Source organism: Sapajus apella, unplaced genomic scaffold (genome assembly GCF_009761245.1).
Source record: "Sapajus apella isolate SASKATOON/1434 unplaced genomic scaffold, GSC_monkey_1.0 scaffold38, whole genome shotgun sequence".
In the NCBI taxonomy this organism is placed as follows: domain Eukaryota; kingdom Metazoa; phylum Chordata; class Mammalia; order Primates; family Cebidae; genus Sapajus; species Sapajus apella.
In genome coordinates this window covers 14,864,257-14,870,256 of record NW_022436978.1, presented here as the reverse complement: position 1 = coordinate 14,870,256, position 6,000 = coordinate 14,864,257, and the positions used below count along the sequence as shown (strand labels likewise).

General features: G+C 44.2%; 1 protein-coding gene across 1 annotated transcript in view; it reads left to right on the top strand.

Annotated features, from left to right (window-relative positions):
- Positions 1-1,311: 1,311 nt before the first annotated feature.
- Positions 1,312-6,000, top strand: part of FETUB (fetuin B) — an 18,684-nt gene continuing 13,995 nt past the window's right edge. Inside the window, exon 1 of the mRNA XM_032298326.1 lies at positions 1,312-1,600. The gene's annotated coding sequence lies outside the window, so the exon portion shown is untranslated. The remainder of the gene's footprint in view (positions 1,601-6,000) is intronic.

Sequence of the window (6,000 nt, the reverse complement as noted above, 5' to 3'; positions counted from 1 at the left end):
TGTTTGTTGATTTACATTTCCCACAGATTCTGGTTATTAGAATTTGCATATTTTGCATATTGTCATATGCATAGCTTGTGAATATTTTCTCCCTATCTGTAGTTGTCTGTTTACTCTGTTGGTAGTTTCTTTTGCTGTGCAGAATCTCTTTAGTTTAATTAGGTTCCAGTTATCAATTTTTGTTTTAGTTGTAATTGCTTTTGGGGACTTAGCCAAAAATCCTTTGCCAAGGCTGACGCTGAGAAGGGTATTTCCTAGGTTTTCTTCTAAGATGTTTTTTGTTTGCTTGTTTCTGTTTGTTTTTTGAGATGGAGTCTTGCTCTCTCCCTCAAGCTGGAGTGCAGTGGCATGATCTTGGTTCACTGCAAGCTCCACCTCCTAGGTTTAAGCAATTCTCCTGCCTCAGCCTCCCAGGTAGCTGGGATTACAGATGTGTGCCACCACACCCAGCTAATTTTTGTATTTTTAGTAGAGACAGGGTTTCACCATGTTGCCCAGGCTGCTCTCGAACTCCTGACCTCAGGTGATCCACCTGCCTTGGCCTCCCAAAATGCTGGGATTACAGGCATGCACCACTGCACCCGGGCCTAAGATTTTTATAGTATGAGGTCTTACATTTAAAACTTTCATCCATCTTGAGTTAATTATTGTACCCATATACTTTTATTTCTTCATCAGAACTTTAAAAATCTCCAATATTCAGGAAAAATCCAGGAAAGAAGCAACTGAATCACAGCTGAGTTTCCACTGAGAGAAAATGTGCCAGAGCTGTAACCTCTTTATGAGAACGTGGTTTGCCATTAGATCCTGGTTCTGTTAATTTGGCAAATGTTATCACATGTAGGGCATTTGAAAGGACACGTGCTTTCAGGTGACATGATTGTCAAATGGAATGAAGATACCTCCCAACAATCATAGGATGAAATGTGCATACCTCACACTTAGCACAGCAGCTGGCATACAGTAGGCAATGCAGCAGTGTTAATTCCCCTTTTCTTCTTTGGTCAGGGTGTGGGTAGTACTGGTAATGGTGGAATTTGGCAATAAAACTACCCATTGGGAGTGACACCCATGAGAACCAGCACCACTGGGTGAGGCAGTTTGTCTATAGGGTGGATGCACTCTCTGAGTTGGCTTGTAAAGATGCCAGTGAGGCAATTTGAAAAGAGCCCAGATCTGTGCAAGGTGCAGGGCAGCTCCTGAGAAAAAGACTGTACTGAATTAAAGCTTAGCCTTCTGCCCTGCCTTCAATTCAGGGTTCAGGGTGTATGCCTGGCACTGGAATCCAGATGATGCAGTCTGTTTGCAGGACATAAAAGGACAATCAGAGAGGAAGAATTTGTCAGCATTTGTCCAGCCCTGCTGGAGAGATGCTAGAAGAGGCATCAGTCTCCAGTGCAAATTAACAAACTGGCTTCTGGCTTATACATCGGTTGCCTGTGTATAGGGTCAGTGTACTCACCCCCAGGCCTGAGCAACTCTGGGTCCTCAGGAACCCTGAAGGTGTGACTGGCAAAGCTGAGACCCTGCCTTGGGGGCTGCTTCCCTGAGACTGCGCCTACCGCATCCTTGACATCTCTTTTCATAAACCAGCACAACTGTGAGTATGAGATATGGCTTGAAGATCCTGACTGCCCCCTTCTTATCTTTTAGAATTTCTTTGGCAAGGTACTAAGGGCAAACTGCCTGCCAGGCACTTAGTGTATAAAATCCCACCTGGTCCTCACACCCATCCTGCGGATTAGCTGTAACCTCAGCGAGCGTGAGAACCCCATCCTTGGACACAGCTGATGAGTGGTGGCGCTGGGATTTGAACCCCTGTGCTCTTAGCCATACTGCCATAGGGATTTGTGGAGGAAATTCCACTTTTGAGGCTATAAGGGAGATTTGCCCTAAGAATATTTTTGATTCTGAAAAGTGTTCTCTAAACATTTTGATGTTTTCCATACGTTATCCAAATATGGCTGATAAAAGTACGAGGGACAGGGAGATTCCAAACATAGGGTACTTCAGGAAGGAGTCAAGGACAGATTGCCAAAAGGTAGCCCTGAGGCCAGCAGGTGGGTTGGGAGCAGCAAATACTATCCCAATGACAGAGGAGACAGCTGCAAAAGTTGGAAGGAAGTGTAAAGTAAACAATGTGATTCAGTTTTCACCTTTACAGCTCCTGCAGTAAAAGTGAACAATCTGTTAGATACGCTCCCTGCCTTTGCCCCTCAGGCATACTCTGTTCTTCCTTCAAGCCCCAGAGTGAATGTTATCCTCTCTAGGAAGCCTGTCCTGACTTCCCCAGCAGAACTAGTTTCTCCCCCTGGTGCATTCCTAATATCCACTCCTTGAGGTCCAGAACCATGCCTTCTTCTCCGAAGCCATACAGGTTAGAGGCAAACCCTGGCTGTAAGGCCTCAGGCAGGCAATTTAACCTTTCTGTTCCTCAGTTTCCTTATCTATACAATAGGAATAATAGTGGTACCTACAGGCCTTGCTTGGTCATGGGCTTACCTAAGAAACACAGAGTGTTTAGCATAGAGCTGGGCACACACCGAGACTTATCAGTGTCATATAGAGTGCTAGGCTTTGGCAGTTGATGGAGTAGATATTCATTCAGTATTTGCGGAAGGAAGAAAAGATAAAAGGAGGAAAGGGAAAAGAGAGAGAAACACAGCAACTAGCTGCAGAGACCACTACGAACCAGGCAGCACTCACCTGGTATTTTGAAGCCATTGCTGCTGTACAGTTTTGCTAAGTACAAACCCCCTCCCCTTAGGCCAAGACTTGGTATCTGGATTTCTAATCTCCAGACACCTAATCTCGTGTGCTGTCTCTCTCAGCTCCGCAGCCAACAATGTCTCATCTGTCTGACCTCTCCCTGTTCTAAAATCAATGATTCTAAGTTGCTGCCCTGGATCACACCTGTGTCAGGAGGTGAGCAGACCAGGAAGCCCCCTGCCTCTCCCTCCTCACTCAAGGAAAATCAGCTTTGTTTCTCCTAACCTGGTTCACCTGGTGGTGCATCCATTCAAGTGTGACCACTTTCCTGTTGCTGGACCAGAAAAAGACCACTGGCAGAGTCACATAGGAATCTGCTCTGTGGGAGACAAAGTGAGGACCACAGGGTACAGTCACAGCATGGACAGCTGTCCTCGGACATTGTCCCTGGCCATCCTGTGCACCAGGGCTATGCTAAGCACCTTTGCACACCTGTGATAAGCCCATATTGCAACCTCAGGAAATAGAGACTCCTGCTACCTTCCTCTTTACACGGGAGGGGCCTGAAACTCCCAAAAGCTAGTCCTGGACTGTCTAATGAGGTACCCACATGCAACTCTTGAACATCTTTTTTTTTTTTTTTTGAGATGGAGTTTCACTCTTGTTCCCCAGGCTGGAGTACAATGGCGCAATCTCGGCTCACCGCAACTTCCACCTCCTGGGTTCAAGCAATTCTCCCACCTCAGCCTCCTGAGTAGCTGGGATTACAGGCATGCACCACCATTCCTGGCTGATTTTTTTTGTATTTTTAGTAGAGACAGGTTTCTCCATGTTGACCAGGCTGGTCTTGAACTCCTGACCTCAGGTGATCTGCCCACCTTGGCTTCCCAAAGTGCTGGGATTACGGGCATGAACCACCACGCCCAGCCCCCTTGAACATCTTAAATGTGGCTAGTCCAAATTGGGGTATGCCACTGTGGAACAAAGACTGTAAACTGTCCCACTCATAATTTTCATATTCACATATTGAAAATATAATATTTTGGATTGATACGTTAAGCAAAACATTGTTAAAATTAATATCATCTGTTTCTTTTTACTTTTTGAAAGCAGCTCCCAGAAATTTTATTTCCATTAGACAGCACTGTATTTGACAAAGCCTAGACTGCTCTATCTCCACAGCCTTGATCTTCACTCCTGTGCTAAAACTAAACTTCCATGCTGATACTAAAGTTGTTCCCATATGCGATGGAAACCCAACACCTGGCTTGGGCTTCTGGGGAAAGAGGAACTCTATCCTCCTCTTTCTACAGGCAGGTGCATCTGTGCATGTATGCATATGCTGGGAGTGCCATTGTTTTATGAGTAAGGAAACTAAACACTCTGTGGCACACCCAGTGTCACAGGCCCTCTTACTGTGCAGTGGAAGAGGTGGAGTTTAAACCCAAGACTGCCTGACACTGAAGGCTGGCCTCTTCCCTTGCTTCCTCTCCCAGGACGCCCATACCCCACAGCCTAGGAGAAGGCCGGCTCAGGTTCTTTGAGACTGGGTTGAAACCCAGGTGCATAGGTGGTGGTGCACAAGTTCCATGTTATTGGATCTTTTTATCTGTTTGAGTCCTGCCTTTTATTTTAGTTGCACTCATGGCCTTCACCTACACAAGTCTAATACATTCCTCAGGCCCCAGACCACTCTCCTCCTCTTTGTTCTGTGTCCTGAGGCCTCACATCCTTCCCAGCCTCTTTCTGTACATATCTCAGGCTCAATGAATGTTTGTCTCCTCACTGGCTGAAGCTAAACCTTTGTTGTACCAGAATCTGAACGTCTGGTTTCCTTACCCATTTTCCTAGTATTGTTCCTATTTGAAAACAATGCCTATAGCCCATGTCTACAGAACTGGGATCTTTAGATTTGAGTCTATAAATCAATCCTCAAAAACTATTTGCCTCCAGGAATTAATTAGGGCTGTGCCTCAGTCAGTTTTGTGTAATTATAACAGAATATCACAGATTGGGCAATTTATAATAAACAGAAATTGCTTTGGCTCATGGTTTAGGGGGCTGGGAAGTCTAAGATCAAGGGGCTGTACCTGGTGAGAGCCTTCATACTGCATCATAACATGATGGAAGGCATCACATGGGTGAGAGGAAGAGAAAAAGGAACCAAATGCATCCTTTTATCAGGAACTTGTTTCCAGATAATGGCATAATCCATTCATGAGGGTGGAGCCCTCATGACCTAATCACCTATTAAGGATCCCACCTCTCAACGTTGTTACATTGGGATTAAGTTTCCAACATGTGAACTTTGGGGACATATTTAAACTATAACAGACTGTATCTTATTACTCTTAGAAGTCTTATCAATCCTTGATTCCCCCAGAATCTTATTTCAGTTCCTGGCATTTGTGGAGTTGCTCAGTAAGTGCTTGTTGAGTTACAAGTAACTATCAGGATTACCCAATAGCTACCACTGTATACCAGCAAGCACACAGAGGGATGCAGCAGTTCCTACACTTATTTGAACACAGAATTCTTGGACAGAGACAGGAGGAAGGGGAAGGGCTAAAGTAGGGAGAGAGTGAGGGGATGGTTACTTACCTCATGGACTAGGACTTTATAGATCGCCTTCTATGATAACTTCATCTAGAGGCTTCTTTTCCACTTTGTCTCTTTTCTCTCATGACAAACTATTGCTGATATGTTTTTTTGTTGAAATAAAAAGTTTTTAAAAGATAACTGTCTTTTCTTAAACCTAAGACCTAACACCATAAAAACCCTAGAAGAAAATCTAGGCAAAACCATTCAGGACATAGGCACAGGCAAGGACTTCATGACTAAAACACCAAAAGCATTGGCAACAAAAGCCAAAATAGACAAATGGGACCTAATTAAACTCCAGAGCTTCTGTACAGCAAAAGAAACAATCATTAGAGTGAACCGGCAACCAACAGAATAGGAAAAAATTTTTGCAATCTACCCATCTGACAAAGGGCTAATAACCAGAATCTACAAAGAACTAAAACAGATTTACAAGGGAAAAACAAGCCCATTCAAAAGTGGGTGAAGGACATGAACAGACACTTTACAAAAGAAGACATATGAGGCCAACAAACATATGAAAAAATGCTCATCATCAATGGTCATTAGAGAAATGCAAATCAAAAGTACATTGAGATACCATCTCATGCCAGTTAGAATGGCAATTATTAAAAAATCTGGAGACAACAGATGCTGGAGAGGATGTGGAGAAATAGGAACACTTTTACACTGTTGGAGGGAGTGTAAAGT